Genomic DNA, 19,010 nt, shown 5'->3' on the forward strand with positions numbered 1-19,010 from the left:
AACTGAGCAAGATGTAATGATGACCCCACATAAATCCTGCGGGTCAACTAGCATAAGGAGTCGCTATGTTTCCTATGGCTGGAGACCTGAAAAGTTAAAAGATGTACAGATATATTTTCTTCAATGAAGATAAAGAAAATAAAAAAATGATGACCAAAAGCATAACTTGGAGCTAATTTATGTAGGGGACAGTGTCGAAAACTTACTTGTAATAGACATGATATGCAGAGAGGAACCCGGGGTAGTCCACCAGGGGGTCTCCTCCCCTCTATCTCTACAATACCCATCTTTCTCATGTTCTGCAGTGGGCCACCTCCTGCCGTCTTGAGGCCCCCGCATGGTGGTACTGAGATAACAATTTGACTCCAAGCAAGGAAGTGAGGTCGCAGGTGAGGTCGCCCAAGTCCTGTGTCCTCTCTGGGAAAGGCAAGCCAAGGGACCGGCCAAGGGACCTGCCAAGGGACCTGCCAAGGTTCTCAAGGTTTCAGAGAGAGGTGCAGCGGAGGACAGCACTTGAGTGGGGTTTTTTTCATTTTCAGCAGAGGCGTAACTACAACCTTCAGGGCCCCGGTGCAAGAAACCGTGAAGGGCCCCCCTGACCCCATCTTTCTCATGTTCTGCAGTGGGCCACCTCCTGCTGTCTTGAGGCCCCCGCATGGTGGTGGAACACCAGAGCCCAGTCGCAAGTGCAACCTTTGAGACCCTGGTAGTTCTACCACTGGCCTTACTTATACTAGGGGGGATTTTGGAGGAAGTGAGCACTCTGGAAGATATAAGGGGGTACTCTGGAGGTACTAAAACAATGCCTCTAGAGTGCCCCTCTTACATCAACCTGAGTGCCCCCCTGGGGTCAGTGGTAGTAGTGGTGGTGGGGGGGATGGGATCAGTGACAGTAGTTGGGGTGGTAGTGGGAGGGGGGATGGGATCAGTGGCAGAGTAGTGGTGGTGGTGGAATCAGTGGTGGTGGGGGGATGGGATCAGTGGCAGCGTTGGTGGGGATGGGGGTGGGATCAGTGGCAGCGGTGGTGGTGATGAGGGGGTGGGATCGGTGGAAGTAGTAGTGATGAAGGGGAATGGGCTCAGTGGCAGTGCTGAGGGGTGGATCAGAGGCAGCAGTGAGGGGGTGGGATCCGTGGCAGCAGTGAGGGGGGTGGGACCACTGACAGTGGTGGGATTGTTGAAGGGGGGGTGGGATCAGTGGTAGTGGTGAGGGAGGTGGGATCACTTGTGGTAGTGGTGGTGGTGAAGGGGGGTGGAATCAGTGACAGCGGTGGTGGTGAGGGGGGTGGGATCAGTATCAGCAGTGGTGGTGAGAGGGGTGGGATCAGTGGTGGTGGTGGTGAAGGGGGGCGGGATCAGTGGCAGCGAGGGTGGTGAAGGGGGGGTGGAATCCATGACAGTGGTGGTGCCATCCTTCCCCACCACCACCGCAGCCTTTTACTGATCCGATCCCCCCACCACCACCACAGATCTTCTCCCTCTCCCCCCTATCACCTCTGTCGCAGAGGTGATGGGGGGAGAGGGAGGAGATCTGTGGTGGTGGAGGGAGTGGGATCGGTAAGAGGCAGCGGTGGTGGAGGAGGGGATCAGTCTCGCTGACATCTGGCATTTAATCAGTCGATTCCCCCTCAGTATTCACGTGTCTCCAGGGATGCCTCTGTGTCATGGGGTCTCTTCGCAGAGGGGAGAGCTCCTCCCTTTCACTCTATTGGTCGTCTGCTGGTCAGCTGATGCCTCCATTTTAGTGCTTACTGCTCAGGCTCCCCTTAGCGGCCAGCGGGCGGACCCCCCCAGCAGAAGAACGAAGGAGCAGACGGGCGTGCCCCTCACACTGGCACAGCCAAAACAGGCAGGTGGGCCCCTCACAGCGGGAGAATGGGCCGACGGCCTTCCCACAGTGGTGGAACTCCAGGGCCCAGTCGCAAGTGCGACTGCTGCGACCCTGGTAGTGCCGCCACTGATTTTCAATATGTCCCTCAAATGTCATGGACATTATCGAAGATTCCCGGACCAAATGGGAGGAAGACATGGTCTGGGACTTCATGCATGTCCCCAAACCCCTGCGGGGACCCCATAACGAGCAGGCTTAGACCCGGTTCCAGGACATTCAACAGGAATGGCAGCTGGGAAGAGCCATATTTAAAGACCGGGTGGTGGGTATTAAGCCAGGACGGCCAACCAGAAGCCACTCTGCTGCTGTCAGAAGAGCTGATGGCAGTTTCAGAAGACTCCCAAATCATAATTTGTATTTGTAAAAAAATCTAAAGTGAATTGTTCAGCCTGGAAAACAGCAGAGATGAACAGCGAGTAGAGGACTGCTGCCTCTGTTTGTTTTTTTTTTTTTCTTACGAACTAGGCCAACCCAACACCCTGATCCATCTCCAGATGGGATATCCTGCAGGTGCTGCTGGTGAGGAGGAGGAAATTGGGCAGGTTCAGGCCCTATTTCTATGTGATAAAAAAATCAGGTGTTGCAGACAAAACAACCTAAAAAACTATTTTTTTTTTAAGTTGAAATGAATCAGATTGGGGCACTGCTGTATCTAAGTCAAGCTAAATCTAAAACTTATAAAATCAATTACACATTCAAAATATGTGATGCCAGAATATGGTGTTCATGGTGCTGTCCATAAAAATTGTACTGTTCTCTAAATACCACATAAAGATGTGTCTGCGGAGATCCAAATGTTTGAACCCTGCCAAAATCAGAAGGATGAGTTGACTATCCTTTTATTGTCTGGTACATTTAGCTTTAGGAAGCCTGCTAATACTTAAAGTGGTATTAAACCCAAAAGCACACAATTATTATATTGCAGCTTACCAGTTCTTAGATGTGATAGCTGCATTAGTTTACTTTTTAAGGCTGGGTTTCCATGCATTCCAATTCGCATGACAAGAGAGAGAGAGAGAGACAAAAGAGAGAGCTCTTAATGGAGCCAGTTCACACATCTCCAGGGCGGTCGCAGAGCGCACTGCAGAAGAGTCCTGTATGTCTTTGGCTCCGTTTCAGGTCCGAATTCAGCCAAAAATTCAGACCTAATTCAGGCCTGAAACGGTGAACAGGGACGCACCGGACCCCCTGCTGCGAGTCGCGCTGCACACAGTGGGAACTTAAGCCTCGTACACACGATTGGATTGTTGGCAGATAAAGTGCCAGACTTTTGTTCGAAGGGCATGTGCCGGGAACTTGTCTTGCATACAAATGGACACAATTGTCGGCCAACAAACACGGGCGTAGTGACGTACTAGATGTACTACGAGCCGATAAAGAGGAAGTTCAATTGTCAGGCGCCACCCTTTAGGCTCCTTCTGCAAATTTCGTGTTAGTAGAAGTTTGGTGAATGTTGATTTGCGCTTTTCATTTCGCACTTTTCATTTTGCACTTTTCAGTTTGTTTCTGAACGGCCGCTCGTCAACCAGCCATGTTGCAGAATCGGAGGAGATAACGTGTTATTATTGGCCTTGGAGTTATTGCTTTGACCCAAGTCCAGTCCAGGAACAGGAGGAAGAGGATTTTTAGGACCAAAAATTGGTTGCTTTATTGATGGTGACCAATTATGTCATATGCCTTTGCTGCTGGAGCTCCAGGAGAATAATCGGGATGATTTTCGGAATTATCTCCGGATGACGGACCCCTGCTTTCACCAACTCTTGGTATTGCCGACCCCCTATATTAAGAAGCAGGACACATGCATGAGGCTTTTATTTTATTTTTTGGTGGAATAATGATTTGATTTGTTATATTTTCTATATTTTTGGATGCATAGAATGCACTTTTTGGTTAAGTTCTCTTGGCAGATAGCATGTCTAATTTTATTTGTTTTCTTTTTTTAATGCACAATAAAAAATTGTGGAGAATAATACTTGGCTATGTGTTTTACTTCAAATGACAGTTTTGGAGTAGGCAGTTACATTTTAAAAAATACAATGTAAAATTAACAAGGGACACCAACATATTGTATCTTTGATCTTAAAAACTACGGGATAATGGTGTTGTGGTAACTCCCCCCCCCCCCCCCCCCCAAAAAAAAAAAAAAAAAAAAATAACAAGCATAATAATATTATTCTTGATATCACTAGAAAAAAAAGCCTTTGAAAATTTGTTTGCAATAACTCCATCAGTATCACCAGCAAAGCAGCTTCATTATTATCCTATTAAAGAAGAAGAGAATTGTGCGCTGCATTTCAAGATTTCATAATTTGCCGCGTCACGAATGTTAATTATCCATTACGAATGCTAGTTTACAAGACCGACCGCTTTTGGCCCGTCCTTGCTTCTGAGAATGTGTGTTTGTGACGGACTTGTGTACACACCATAGGAAAATCTGACAACAGACTGTTGTCCGCCGAAAATTTATTAGCCTGCCATCCAACATTTGTTGGCGGAAAGATGGCCAACAATTGTCTGATGTAGCGTACTAACGGTCGGATTTTAGGCAAACACTCTGTCATCACACAATTCCCTGGCGAAAATCCGATCGTGTGTACAAGGCTTTAGGCTTCCAATCTTCAAACTCTTTTCATACGTGAAACTGGCCAGTAAGTCTCTTGTTTTTCATACGTTGATCTGGCCAGTAAGTCCCCATACACACTATTAGATTTTCAGCAGATTTTTGTCTTCAGATTTACCAAAACCATATAAAAGGAGGTCAAACCTTAAGAATTTCAATTCATATGCAATCAGGCAGGCCCTTGCACTACATGGTTTTGGTAAATCTGAAGACAAAAATCTGCAAAAAATCTAATGGTGTGTATGGGATCTAGGGCTGCTATATATTTTTTTTAAAGCTCTCCTGCAGATGTATAAGTTACAGGGTTAAGGCAAACTATTTTACACTGACAGGAGTGCTTACAATGATCAGCTTTTATATATTTATGTAATAATTTTATTCTAAAAGGAGAAAAAAAAAAATGTTCGCTGTAACTGCCTATAAAGTATTAGGTGGAATTTGGCTTCAATTTGTTAATGTACCTATATCTGCTAGTACATCCAACAACCAACTTACCCCAGACTGACAATGCTGCTGTCCAAGGTGCCTCCTGTACTCATTCATCCAAAGGGGGGGAGGGCACGCTAATACAGGAGGTGTGCTACTGGCCAAAAAAGCCTAAAAAAAACCCCACTAATGCAGACTCCATCTGATGATTGGTAAGCTGCAATATATTACACTTTTGATTTTTGGGTTAATGCTGCTCTAATGTACAGTACCTTGCCCTAAAACTTGGCCTGCTATTACAGTATATTGCTAGAAATTCTCGTCCCCCCTTGTAAATAGTTTCATTTTGAGAAGCTTATTTCTGCTTGTATTGAACATAGCTTGATTGACAGCAAGAAATACTCTGCTTATATCTGGATTCATTTGATCTTTTACAGCTATTATCTTTTTCTCATTTCCAGACTGCACTCTTCAGCATCCTTTCCAATTATATTTCCTCTAATCATACTCTGAACCTGTTTTCTAGGTGTTTGAAGTACATCTGTCACAAAGACTTCTAGTACTGCAAGTTAACAAAAGTCTCCCTTGTGACAGCTGAGAATTTTGTAGCATTATCCAGCTACCTCCTTCTGAAGACATTTGGTCACTTGAATCCTCTAGTAATTTAGGGGGTACATCTGAATCATCGTTTTTATACTCAGATGGATTATTTCTGTGTCCCTCAGACTGTTCTGTCATCTGGGTTCTTGTTACTGAAAAGTAACTAAAACCATATGTTTTTAAGACTTTTTTTTTTTCCAGTTCAACACACTAACTAGAATTACTGCATTTCGTTATTGTACATGTCATCAGGAACTTATTTCAGCTAGGATGCAATGATATCACTTCCAGTTCGTATTCTTTCTAAAGGCTGACAGAAAATTGGCTGGTTTGGCAGGAACCAGACAAATTTTGCTCCGTGTGAACCCTGTCTGTTGAACAAAAGCCAGCATAATGACCAGCTTCTGTCAAATGGTCATACCGGAAAACCAGCATTCTTGCCACCAATGGCTGCAGCGATGATCAGTGTATTCTGACGAGGGGAGTCCCCACTATCAGAATACAATAGCGCTGCGGCGGATTGCTTGTGTGGATGCCGGGAGTTTTTTTGTTTAACCCCCTGGTTGAACGGAAAAAAAATCTTCCCGTTTATATGCACATTGTAAAGTAGTCAACCCCATAGCTCCCAACTGTCCCTGATTTCGATGGACTGTCCTTCATTTTGAACAAAGTCCCTCTGTCCCTCTTTTCTCCTCATTTGTCCCTCATTTTGGTCTGGTCTATATAGTTGTATATAAAATGCACTTTTAATCTTTCAAAAAGTGTTTCCCCAGTGCTAAACCTTTCATCCATATTCTAAATTGCTGCATTTGTAAATTTTAAAGTGGTTGTAAACCCTTACAGACCATTTTTACCTACAGGTAAGCCTAGATTAACCTACACGGTTTAGGAGATATTTGCAGAAGACAGGCAACGATGTCTACGGTGCATGCGCCGTAGACAACGGCGCACTGAGCGTGCCCGTTTCTAATGGCGATTGTGCCGTTAGTGGCAGCTCCCGCGCGCATGCGCGGGAGTGACGTCATCGCGGCTCCGGCTGGATACCCGGAAGGAAGATGGATGCTTCGTGGAAGAGGGGACAGCAGTGACATCGCAGGCTCCTGTGTCAGTTAAGTGACACATAATGGGCTACTATGCGATGCATAGTAGCCCATTATGCTTTACCTTTGCAGGAAAACAAAGAGGAAGTAAAAACCATCAGGGTTTACTTCCTCTTTAAAAGCCAGTATAAAGGAATAATAATTAATTATCGTTTTTTTTTTTTGTTAATTCTCATTTAAGGGGGCATGTCCTATGCCTGCATACATTTGCTAGTAGCTGTCCCTCATTCCCATTTCAAAATGTTGGGAGGTATGATCAACCCAAGTAGAAAAACCTGTCTGCTGTCAACAGATGAAGAATGGTACTTGAGCTCTCTGTGGGGAAGAAGCGGTCTCTTTGCAGAGGCCTGAAACACCCCTTAATGAGTCAGACCTCTGCATTTAGAAAAGCTCTCTGCTTTTTATTGATCTCTGATTTTGGCGGGGGGGGGGGGGCATGTCAGACCTCTGACACAAAGTAAAAACCCCACTCTGCAGCATACTGGTAGAACACAAGCTTTATTATTCGGGCTATGGGGTTGATATACTAAAGCTGGAGAGTGTAAAATCTGGTCCAACTCTGCATAGAAGCCAATCAGCTTCCAGGTTTTATTGTCAAAGCTTAAGGCCGGTTTACACTGGTGCGACACGACACTCATCCTACTCGTCCTCCTACAACATCGGAAGAAGACTGTAGGGAAGAAGACGACGGAGAAGACTGGGCCAACGATCGCAAAAGAGCGGGCAAAAGAGCAGAAGATATCGAGGAGCCCGGCAGAAGACACAGGAGAGCGGGAGAACAACCGGGGACTGGGAGAAGAGGCCAGAGAGCAGAAGAGGACGGAGAGAGCGGAGAAGTCGGAAGAGACCCCCCCTGAGCTGCCTAATAAATTACTTTAAAAACCGGTCTAGTGTGTTTTTTTATTGACACTTTTTTCCCCCAGGTGAATGGGTAGGGGTACAATGTACCCATACTCACTCACATAGGGTGGGGGGCCGGGATCTGGGGGCCCCCTTATTAAAGACCCCGACAACCAACGGCCAGAGTTGTCAGGAAGAGGCCCTTGTCCTCATCAACATGGGGACAAGGTGCTTTGGAGTGGGGGGGCCGCAGTATTTAGGGCATGCGGCCTGGTACGGTTCGAGGGGGGGCTCGCTCGTCCCCACCCCCTTTCCTGACCGGCCATGCTGCATGCTCGGATAAGGGTCTGGTATTGATTTTGGGGGGACCCCCACGCCGTTTTTTTGGTGTAGGAGGTTCCCCTTAAAATCCATATCAGACTGAAGGGCCTGGTATGCTCTTGGAGGGGGAACTCATGCTGTTTTTTTATTTAAAACATTTGGCGTGGAGTTCCCCCTCAAGATCATCGGAGCACAAGTCGCATGCCAAAGTCGGATCATGCAAGACGGCGATCTGACTTCAATGATAGTCATGGGCTGAAGTAGGATTAAAGTCGGACCAAAGTAGTACAGGGAGCATTTTCAAAGTTGGACCGACTTGTGTCGGACCAGTTAAGATGGCTCCCATAGGGAAACATTGAATTTCACACGTTGAGCAACATGAGCTCCCAATGTCGGAGCGTTTGTCGCACCAGTGTAAACCCAGCCTAATTGAACAAGCAGAAGTTAGAAACTAACTGACTACCATGCACAGCTGAACCAGATTTTGTACTCTCCAATTTTAGTAAATGTTTCGTTTCTAAAAAACAAAACAAAAAAAATGTAAAACATTGCAGTTTTGCTTTAATGTATCTGTAATGTATGTAACTTAATCTTTAACCCTGTAGCTGCCACTGACGTATGTCATACATCACTGGCGGAGGGGGGGGGGGGGGTTGTCTTAAACACTAGCACCTGGGAATGTGTGCAAATCTGACAAGCCAATTGTCTGCTTTCAGATGATAGTGGTCCGGCAGCTGCCTAATTGCTTTCACAGACCACCAGAAAATGCTGCCCCCCCCCCCCCCCCCCCCCCGGTATGACCTTCCATCATGTTTCCCAGACTCTGTTATCCCACCCACAGAGGAGAAGAAGACCAGTGAATGTCTGTTTACTGATCTCTCCTAGCTCCCAGCCACTTTCTCAAGCTGCTGTGGCTGGGGAAGAAGCTGGAGGGTGATTACTGGACTTATATTTTACCCAAATTAGATAAAATATGGTGTGACGTTTGTGTGCACTAAAATGAAATTTTGTGAATTTTTTTATTGAAAATGTGTGCTTGATAACCATTACACTAATATTGCATGACATAAAAATTGGAATTACTACATTTTTTTCTGCAGGGTGTTTGCTTTCAGAAAATACACTATATTGTCAAAAGTATTGGGACACCCGCCTTTACACGCACATGAACTTTAATGACATCCCAGTCTTATGCTGGCCATACACTATACAGAAAATCGGCCGTACCCATTTTCGAAAAACGAACGTTCGACCGTGACCGCAAACCATCGTGCCATCATATAATGTCCGATAATCTGTTCAGTGGACATGAATAAATAATTTTGTGTTCGTTTTTTTACATATACCTAGTGCAGGCAGTTCGGACGGGAAACAGATTAACCTTGCAATTTATCGTACGTTCGGCAGAAATTTTCCAAACATGCCGTTCGTTTTTTTTCCACAAAAACGTCACAAACGATTATCGATTTGTACCCACTAACTTGCCGAAAAACGAACGAAGTGTCCATACGAACGATTTTTCGGCCGATTTTTCGTATAGTGTATGGCCAGCATAAGTCCGTAGGGTTCAATATTGACTTGTACCACCCTTTGCAGCTGTAACAGCTTCAACACTTCTGGGAAGGCTGTCCACGAGGTTTAAAAGTGTGTCTATGGGAATGTTTGACCATTCTTCCAGAAGTGCATTTGTGAGGTCAGGCATTGATGTTGGACGAGAAGGTCTGGCTCGCAGTCTCCACTCTAATTCATCCCAAAGGTGTTTTCTTGGGTTAAGGTCAGGAATCTGTGCAGGCCAGTCAAGTTCCTCCACCCCAAACTCACTCAGCCATGTCTTTATGGACCTTGCTTTGTGCACCGGTCCTAATCATTTGGTGGAGGGGGAATTATGGTGTGGGGTTGTTTTTCAGGGGTTGGGCTTGGCCCCTTAGTTCCAGTGAAGGGAACTCTTAAGGCGTCAGCATACCAAGACATTTTGGACAATTTAATGTTCCCAATTTTGTAGGAGCAGTTTGGGGATGGCCCCTTCCTGTTCCAACATGACTGCGTACTAGTGCTGTGGACAGACTCCGTATTGAACCCTACGACTAAGACTGGGATGCCATTAAAATTCATGCGCATGGAAAGGCAGGCACCCTAATTTTTTTTTGACAATACAGTGTGTATACTGTTTGGGGATTTATCTGATCTTCAGGCCTAAAATAATTTTTTACATTTGTGTGCATAACCACAAAAACATTTCTGGCAGCGAAAGGGTTAAAGTAACTCTGTCGCAAAAAATGAAACTTTTAACAACAGATGTCACTGCAAAGAAAAAATGAACTACTTACCGTCCACTGTCCATCTAATAAAAGCTACTGTGATTACAAGAAATCGCTGAATTGGTGTCCTCTCCTGCACTCAATGTTCTCCTCACCACACCTATAGGGTTGATTTACTAAGGGCAACTAGACTGTGCACTTTGCAAATGCAGTTGCTCCAGAGCTTAATAAATGAGGCGAAGCTTCACTTTGCAAAGAATACCCAATCATGTGCATGGAAAATGAAAAAAATAGCACATGTGCCTGCACACGATTGTATGCTAGAAGTCAACTGAGCTCCACACCATTTACTAAGCTCTGGAGCAACTGAACTTGCAGAGAGCAACTGTTCACACTGGGGTTTATTTACTAGAGGCTAATCCACTGTGCACTGCAAGTGCACTTGGAAGTGCAGTTGTTGTAGATCTGAGGGGGGGGTATGCAAATAAAAAAACAGCATTTTTGTACATTATTACATGATAGAAATCAGCAGAGCTTCCCCTCATTTCAGATCTTCCACTCAGGTCTACAGTGACTGCACTTCCAAGTGCACTTGCAGTGCAAAGTGGATTTGCCTTTAGTAAATAAACCCCACGGTCCTGCAAATCGCAGAACTGAAGAGACAGAAATGCAAATCATTTGTGAGAAAAACAGTTTTCATTTATATATTTCATCTGTGGTTTTTAGATATTTGCCTAAGGTTAAAGGAAATCAATGGTCACAGCATACACTTTCATTTCATAACATCAGCATTGTAATAACAATACAAACAATAGCTACATTTGATAAGTCAATATAAGTTTACTTGAGAAATCTTTCATGTTGTTAGTTCTGCCTGTCTGCTGGCCATCTCTTTCCACCACTTCCCGAATTCCCTGCATGCTTTGGCAGCTTCTTCTTTGCTTTTTACTTTTAATGTCTAAGGACTACATATCCCATGGTACCTTGCTGCCTGCAAGCAGTGATTCCTGTACTGACTCCACCTCCTGAAACTCCTCCTCTCTGTACCTGTGTAATAATAGAAGGCAGGCTCTGTGAAATGTGTGATATAGTAGTGCCTTTCAATAGGGCATAGTGAATACGTGTCATTAAATTCAAGGAAGTAAGTGTTTGGGGATCTACACAGAGGTGTCCGTTTATGAAGCAGTGATCACCGCTGATCACAGTCCATAAACAGTTTATGAAACAGTGATAATCGGGGGAGAACATGTTTGAACTTGTTCTCCCTCCGATTATCTCTACACACGGAGAATCCTCATTGAATGACACAGAAAGGGCCAGTTTATGAAGCGGTGATCTCACCGCTTCACTGGTGATCTGAGTCAGAATTCACACTCCCAGGTTCACCATCTCAGAGGTGGTGAATCTGGGAGTGAAGAGGAAATCTGGGGGGATCTGAGGGGGAAGGAGGAAGATTTTTAACTTCCTTATGCCTCGTTCAGACCCCCCAACACTGTAAGCATGTCCCCCTGTCATATTTATGTGTATACATATATATACATATATACATATAATGTGTATATGTATATATATATAATGTATGTGTATATACATGTATATATAATGTGTGTGTGTGTGTATACATATGTATATAATGTAGGGGGACTCATTATTTTATTAACAGTAATTCACGCCGTCTGTCCGTGTATTGAGCGGTGATAATTTATCACTGCTTAATAAACTGACATCTCTGTATTTCTGGTGCTGTAATCTCGTAAAGTCTCACGAGATTCCAGTATCAGGAGCCTTTCTCCACTGTTGAAAGCATTTGTAGATCTCTTCACTCCTCCAAAGGTGAAGCGATCTACAAAGCTTCATAAACTGGCACACAGAGGAGAAAAATCTTCACTGTGAATGCCGGAGAATGAAGCAGTGAATAGATTTCACTGCTTCATAAACGGACACCAAAATATGTCTACACACTTCAAGATCATTCAGATTAAAATGAGTAGGTTAGAAATACTTAATTACAAAGTGGAAATGAATACACGATCTTAAATTCTGACTAAAGATACGCCTTAACCGCTTGCCGCCCAACGGCCGTCATATGACGGCCAGGCGGCATGGCTCTTGTTCTGGAAGGGCGTCATATGACAGCCCTCCATTTAAACAGGGAATGCGCGCGATTGTGTGCACGCATCCCTTTTCCTTCGGTGGCGGCATGTCACGGAGACACCGCTCGCCACGGATGGGTATGAACAGCCATTGGGCATGGCTGTTTACCACGTGATCGGCCGTGATGAAGTCACGGCCAATCACAGGTGGTACCGTACCACTTTGCACGGCGCATGCGCGTGACTTCGAGCGCGCTGCGGGTGCACGTCGGTGGCAGCGTGTTCCCAGGAACACTGCTCGTTACCAACGCTGGTAAACAGCCATTGGCCAGCGGCTGTTTACCACGTGATCCTTTCACGATCACTAAATGTCAACAAACTGCAGTAACGTGATGTTACCGGGTTCTCCTCCTCACACACCGATCATGTGTGAGAAGGAGATTGCGGTAACATCTCGTTAATGCTTACAGTGTACACCAATCACACTGATTGCCCCCCCATAAAGAGGACCTGTCACCGCCCATCAAAGTACCTGTCAGTTCATCTGAGTACCTGTCAGTCCATATGAGTACCTGTCACAGTCCATCAGAGTACCCGAGTACCTGTCATAGTCCATCAGAGTACCTGAGTACCTGTCACAGTCCATCAGAGTACCCGAGTACCTGTCATAGTCCATATGAGTACCGAGTACCTGAGTACCTGTCACCGCCTTTCAGAGTACCTGAATACCAGTCACCAGCCCATCAGAGTACCCGAGTACCTATCTGTAGCCCATTAGAGTACCCGAGCACCTGTCTCCAGCCCATCAGAGTACCCGAGTACCTATTTGCAGCCCATGCCTCATAGAATATACGTTGGGGTGTTTGCTTTCCAAAATGGGGTCATTTTGTGGGTAATTCCACTGTCCTGGTGCTCAAGGACCTTCAAAAGTGTGATAGGTAGGAATGAAATGAGATGTGTAATATATGCTCCTAGAAAACCTGAAGATACTACTTCAATGTTGGGTCTCTGTATGTGGCCAGGCTGTGTAAAAGTCTCACACATGTGGTATCGCTATACTCGGGAAGAGTAGCAGAATGTATTTTGGGGTGTAATTTTTGCTATATACATGCTATGTGTTAGAAATATCTTATAAATTGACAACTTTGTGTAAAAAATGCGTTTTCATTTTTTTCCCACATTTTCCAAAAACTTCTGGAAAAAAATGAACCGTTCAAAAGACTCATGCCTCATAGATTATATGTTGGGGTGTTTGCTTTCCAAAATGTAGTCAATTCCATTGTCCTGGTGCTCCAGGGCCTTCAAAAGTGTAATAGGTGGTTGAGAAATAAGATGTGTCATTTATGCTCGTTTTGCAAAGAATTGTAGGAAAACTTAAAAAAACTCACCAAACTACTTACTTAATACCTTGGAATGTCTACTTTCAAAAAAGGGGTCATTTGGGGGGTATTTGTACTTTCCTGACTTGTTAGTGTCTCAAGAAAGGAGATTCACCTGATGTACTGAAGGCCTGATCAGATGTGATCAATTTTCAGCGATTGGCACCATAGTTTGTAGACTCTATAACTTTCACAAAGACCAAATAATATACACTAATTTGGGTTATTTTTACCAAAGATATGTAGCAGTATAAATTTTGGCCAAGAAAAATTACTAATTAGCAAAATTGTATTACAAAGAAAATGGCATTTTTTTCACAAAATGTACGGTCTTTTTTTATTTATAGCACAAAAAATAAAAAACCCATTAGTGATTAAATACCACCAAAATAAAGCTATTTGTGTGGAAAAAAAGGTTGCAAGTTTCATATGGGTACAGTGTTGCATGACTGAGTAAATGTCATTCAAAGTGTGAGAGCGCTGAAAGCTGAAAATTGGTCTGGGCAGGAAGGGGGTGTAAGTGCACTGTATTGAGGTGGTTAAGCTTAAGCAGTGCTCACTTTTATAGAAATCTGAGCGATCCTCTTATTACTCACAAGTAATAAAAAACCCTATATATACTTTTTCAATGTATATGTTTTTAAAATTTAACCAAATTTGGTCACTCAAATCAATACTCATGCCCCAAAAACCTTATCAAAGTACATAGGGGGAATGAGGGAGGGTGGTGTAGTAATTCTTGTCTTTCAGCCCTGTTGCTGCTATCAGAAAACAGACCATCTGACACAGCATTTATAAAAAGGGTTCAAAAGTATAACAGAGAGATACAAAAGAACATTAAAGTGCTTGTAAAGGCTAAAAAGTTTTTTTACTTTATCTTTAACCCAGATATACTGCGGCAGGGTGGCCATTCTGTGCTGGATCATGTATCTGACGTACCTGATATGTAATCAGTGCCTCCAGGTAGGGGGCACGCGTACCAACCCAGCTGTGCTGGTATTTGTTACAGCACAAACCGATCAGCAGGTGCCGGCCAATGACTGATTTCCGGTACCTGCTGATTGGCTCCGTCATTCAGAGAAGGGAGTTCTGTGTTGTCCACAACACTGAGCTCTGTACACTGACAGACGAGCTTACTGTTTTTTATACCCTGCAAAACATTGTTAGGCACACATTTAACCCCATTGCTTGCCCCTAGATGTTAACCCCTTCCCAGCCAGTGTCATTAGTACAGTGACAATGTATAGTATTAGCACTGATTATGTATTATGTAATTGATGTCAGTGAGTCAGTTAGTGTAGCCCCCAGCCAGCGTCAGCTAGTGTCAGATTGCCCACCATACTATCACAGTCCCACTATAGGTTGCTGATCACTGCTATTACTTGTATGAAAAAATAAATACAAATTTCAGTGTCTGTACCAGACACTATAATAATCACAAACAAAACTTTCTAAACAAAGAGCCAGTTTACTGACTTCAGACTTTAGGAGGGCTGAACTGTGGCCAGTGGGAGCAAAAAAGGTCCCAATGTCAGTGGGAAAAAATAATGCCCCATTGTTTGTTTCAGTGAGAGTAATTGTGCCCCTTCATTAACCACTTGCTGCCTGCCATATAGCAGAATGACGTCGGCAAAGTGGTTTCAGTATCCTGACTGGACGTCATATGACGTCCTCAGGATATTGAGCTGCTGCGCGCCCCCGGGGGCGCGCGCATCGCGGCGATCGTTGTTGCGGGGTGTCAGTCTGACACCCCGCAACACCGATCTAGGTAAGTCTCTGACGGAGACTCTTTACCACGTGATCAGCCGTGTCCAATCATGACTGATCACGATGTAAATAGGAAGAGCCGGTGATCGGCTTTTCCTCACTCGCGTCTGATAGACGCGAGTAGAGGAGAGCCGATCCGCTGCTCTCCTGACAGGGGGGGTCTGTGCTGATTGTTTATCAGCACAGCCCCCCCTCGGGTCCTACCCAGGACCACCAGGGAAGCCGCCCAGGACCACCAGGGAAGCCGCCCAGGACCACCAGGGAAACCAGCCACACTGGACCACCAGGTATGCCCCCTAGACCCCCAGGGAAATACTGATCTGTGCAAAGGCAGCTGCCAATCAATGCCCACTCCCATGCCTACCACTGCCAGTGCCACCAGGGATGCCTATCAGTGCCGCGTATCAGTGCCCATCAGTGCCATGTATCAGTGCCCATCAGTGCCCATCAGTGCCATGTATCAGTGCCCATCAGTGCCGCCTATCAGTGACCAGCAGTGCCGCCTATCAGTGCCCATCAGTGCCACCCATAAGAACCCATCTGTACAGCCTTTCAGTGCCCATAGGTGTTGCCTAACAGTGCCCATCAGTGCCCACCAGTGCCACCCATAAGTGCCCATCAGTGCCGCCTATCAATGCCCATCAGTGCTGCATATCAGTGCCACCTATCAGTGCCGCCTACCAGTGCCCATCAGTGCCGCATATCAGTGCCCATCGTCAGTGCCCGTCAGTGCCCGCTCATTGGTGCCACCTCATCGCTGCTGCCTTATCAGTGCCCGTCAGTGCCGCCTTATCAGTGTCCATCAGTGAAGGAGAAAACTTACTTATTTACAAAATTTTTAAACAAAAACAAAAGCAAAACTTTTATTTTTTTCAGAATTTTCGGTCTTTTTTTATCTGTTTCGCAAAAAATAATAACCGCAGAGGTGATCAAATACCACCAAAAGAAAGCTCTATTTGTGGGAACAAAATGATAAAAATTTAGTTTGGGTACAGTGTTGGATGACCGCGCAATTGTCATTCAAACTGCGACAGCACTGAAAGCTGAAAATTGGTCTGGGCAGGAAGGTGTCTAAGTGCCCTGTATTGAAGTGGTTAATGTCATTGGGCCCCATCGTTGGTGTCATTGAGAAGAATTGTGCCCCATTGTTGATGTCAGTGGGATGAATTGTGCCCCATTGTTGGTGTCATTATGAGGATTAGTGCTCCATCATTGGTGTCAGAGGGATGAATTGTTCCCCATTTTTGGTTTTAGCGGATGAAATAGTGCCCCAAGGGTCAGATAAAAGCAAGAAAAAGGAAGCATTTGTCACCTGTCTACATGAGCCCTTACAAATCCTTTCTAAAATAACTCCCATGTATACAGTATGTACCTCAACTTTGGTTTTCATTATTTGCCAGAAGGCAGCTTAACAAAAAAACTATAATTAAACCTCACCCAAAACCTGTTTCCTCTTTAACACTTATCATATAAAATAATCTATACAAATTAGAATACAATTCATTATTAGGTAAAGTAATACTGTTACTTTAATTCATGGAAATGTTGTTGTGACACACACACATAAATAAAAAATAGCAGCAACAATTATTTCAACCTGGGTGGTTTTACATTAAAAAAAGGTAAATATTTCTTTAAATATGTATTAAACTTCAAAAACATAATCTTTTGCAGTTTACCAATCCTTATAGTGGAAGAAAAGCCTAACATTAGCAATTCTTAAAAATGTGTGCCTATGAGTAATGTCATGCTCCCAGAATTCCCAGCCACTGTTGAGGACTCACTTAGCTGTAGGGTCACATGACTGGACCGCAGCAGATTAAAAATAGGTAAGTACATACATCTTTTTTTTTATATATAGGTTAGGCAGAATAGATAGGAAGAGGGGAGAGGAAACATTTTAAGAATAGCTGGAATTGATCTTCTCTTCCACTTTAAATGTTTTTACAGTTTTCGTTTTTCGGGCTTTTATCCTTAATTCATCTGGTGATCCGGCTAGTAACACACTTCTTGTTTTTGGATGTCTACACTCTGGATGGAGGCGTAATGGAGACACCTTTGGACAGCAGAATAAAATCTTTCCATTGTAAGCTCTCCTGTCAGTGTTAAATGGTTTGTCTTAACCCTCTAATTGCCATTTTTGCTGGACAGCTTGGCCTGTTAACCACTTGCCGACCAGCTGCCGTCATTATACAGCGGCAGGTCGGCTCATTCCTGCGAATTGCCGTAGCTATACGTTAGTCCGATTTCCAGCTATAGCAGGAGTGCACGTGCTGTCGGCAGGGGTGCTGATCCTTGTTCTGTCAGGGGAGGAGAGATAGATCTGCTGTTCCTAGTGATCAGGAACAGCGATCTCTCTCCTCCTCCAGTCAGTACACTCCCCCCACAGTTAAGCCTTGTACACACGATAGGATTTTCTGCAGACAAAACGTCAGACTTTTGTCCAAATAGCGTGTGCCATGAACTTGTCTTGCATACAAATGGCACACAATTGTCCGCCAACAAACACGAACGTAGTGACGTACTACGTGGCTTTTCAGCTTTTTAGAGCCACCCTTTGGGCACCTTCTGCTAATGTTATGTTTGGTGAGCATAGATTCCAAGCATGCGTGTTTGCACTTTGGACTTTTGTCTGACAGACTTGTGTACACATTATCGGAAAATCTGACAACAGACCATTATCTGTGGAAAATTTATAAGCCTGCCATCCAACATTTGTCTGCGGAAAATCCGACAACAATTGTCCGATGGAGTGTACAAACGGTCGGATTTTAGGCCAACAATCTGTCAACACACAATTCCCAGTTGGAAAATCCGATCCTGTGTATGATGCTTTAGAAACACCTCCCCAGGCAACACATTTATCCCCTTTATCACCACTAGTGTTAACCCCTTCCCTGCCAGTGTCATTTATACAGTAATCAGTGCGTTTTTATAGCACTGATCGCTGTATAAATGTCAATGGTCCCAAAAAAGTGTCAGATGTGTCCGCCGCAATGACGGAGTCCCGCTAAAAATCACTGATCACCAACATTACTAGTAAAAAAAAATCATAATAAAAATGCAATAAATCTATCCCCTATTTTGTAGACGCTATAACTTTTGTACAAACCAATCAATATACGCTTATTGCGTTTTTTTTTTTTTTTTACCAAAAATATGTAGAAGAATACATATTGGCCTAAACTGATGAAGAAATCTATTTATTTATTTGGATATTTATTATAGCAAAAAGTAAAAAATATTGTTTTTTATTTCAAAATTATCTGCCTTTATTTGCTTATAGCGCAAAAAATAAAAACCGCAAAGGTGATCAAATATCACCAAAAGGAAGCTCTTTTTGTGGGAAAAAGGGGGGCGTCCATTTTGTTTAGGTACAGCGTCACACGACCACGCAATTGTCAGTTAAATCGACACAGTCCTGTATCACAAAAAATGGCCTGGTCATTAAGGGGGGAAATCTTCTGGTCCTTAAGTGGTTAAACAAAGCTAAAAAATAACACACATACTGGATGGATCAATAGGTGAAAATAAAGGAAAAAACATCTAAAAAAAAGGAAATGAATGCAGCCATCACATCAAAGGATTGGTAAATGTTAATAGATACATGTTTGTGTGCGTTTAATACCACTTCAAACCACAAGGTGGTGCAAATGCACAAAATATTGAAATCAAACCTGATTAGCTCCAGGATATAAACTACTAAATAACATTT

General features: G+C 44.1%; 1 protein-coding gene and 1 long non-coding RNA gene across 3 annotated transcripts in view; one reads left to right on the forward strand and one right to left on the reverse strand.

The window, feature by feature from the left end:
• The window catches only part of LOC141145188 (uncharacterized), a 45,779-nt gene extending 42,348 nt beyond the window's left edge, over window positions 1-3,431 (forward strand). Inside the window, exon 4 of the long non-coding RNA XR_012244523.1 lies at window positions 3,391-3,431. This is a non-coding gene — a long non-coding RNA (uncharacterized lncRNA). The remainder of the gene's footprint in view (window positions 1-3,390) is intronic.
• Window positions 1-19,010, reverse strand: part of SDR16C5 (short chain dehydrogenase/reductase family 16C member 5) — a 171,364-nt gene that overhangs the window by 129,815 nt on the left and 22,539 nt on the right. The window lies entirely within an intron of this gene.

The sequence above is a fragment of the Aquarana catesbeiana genome, linkage group LG05 (assembly GCF_042186555.1).
Source record: "Aquarana catesbeiana isolate 2022-GZ linkage group LG05, ASM4218655v1, whole genome shotgun sequence".
In the NCBI taxonomy this organism is placed as follows: domain Eukaryota; kingdom Metazoa; phylum Chordata; class Amphibia; order Anura; family Ranidae; genus Aquarana; species Aquarana catesbeiana.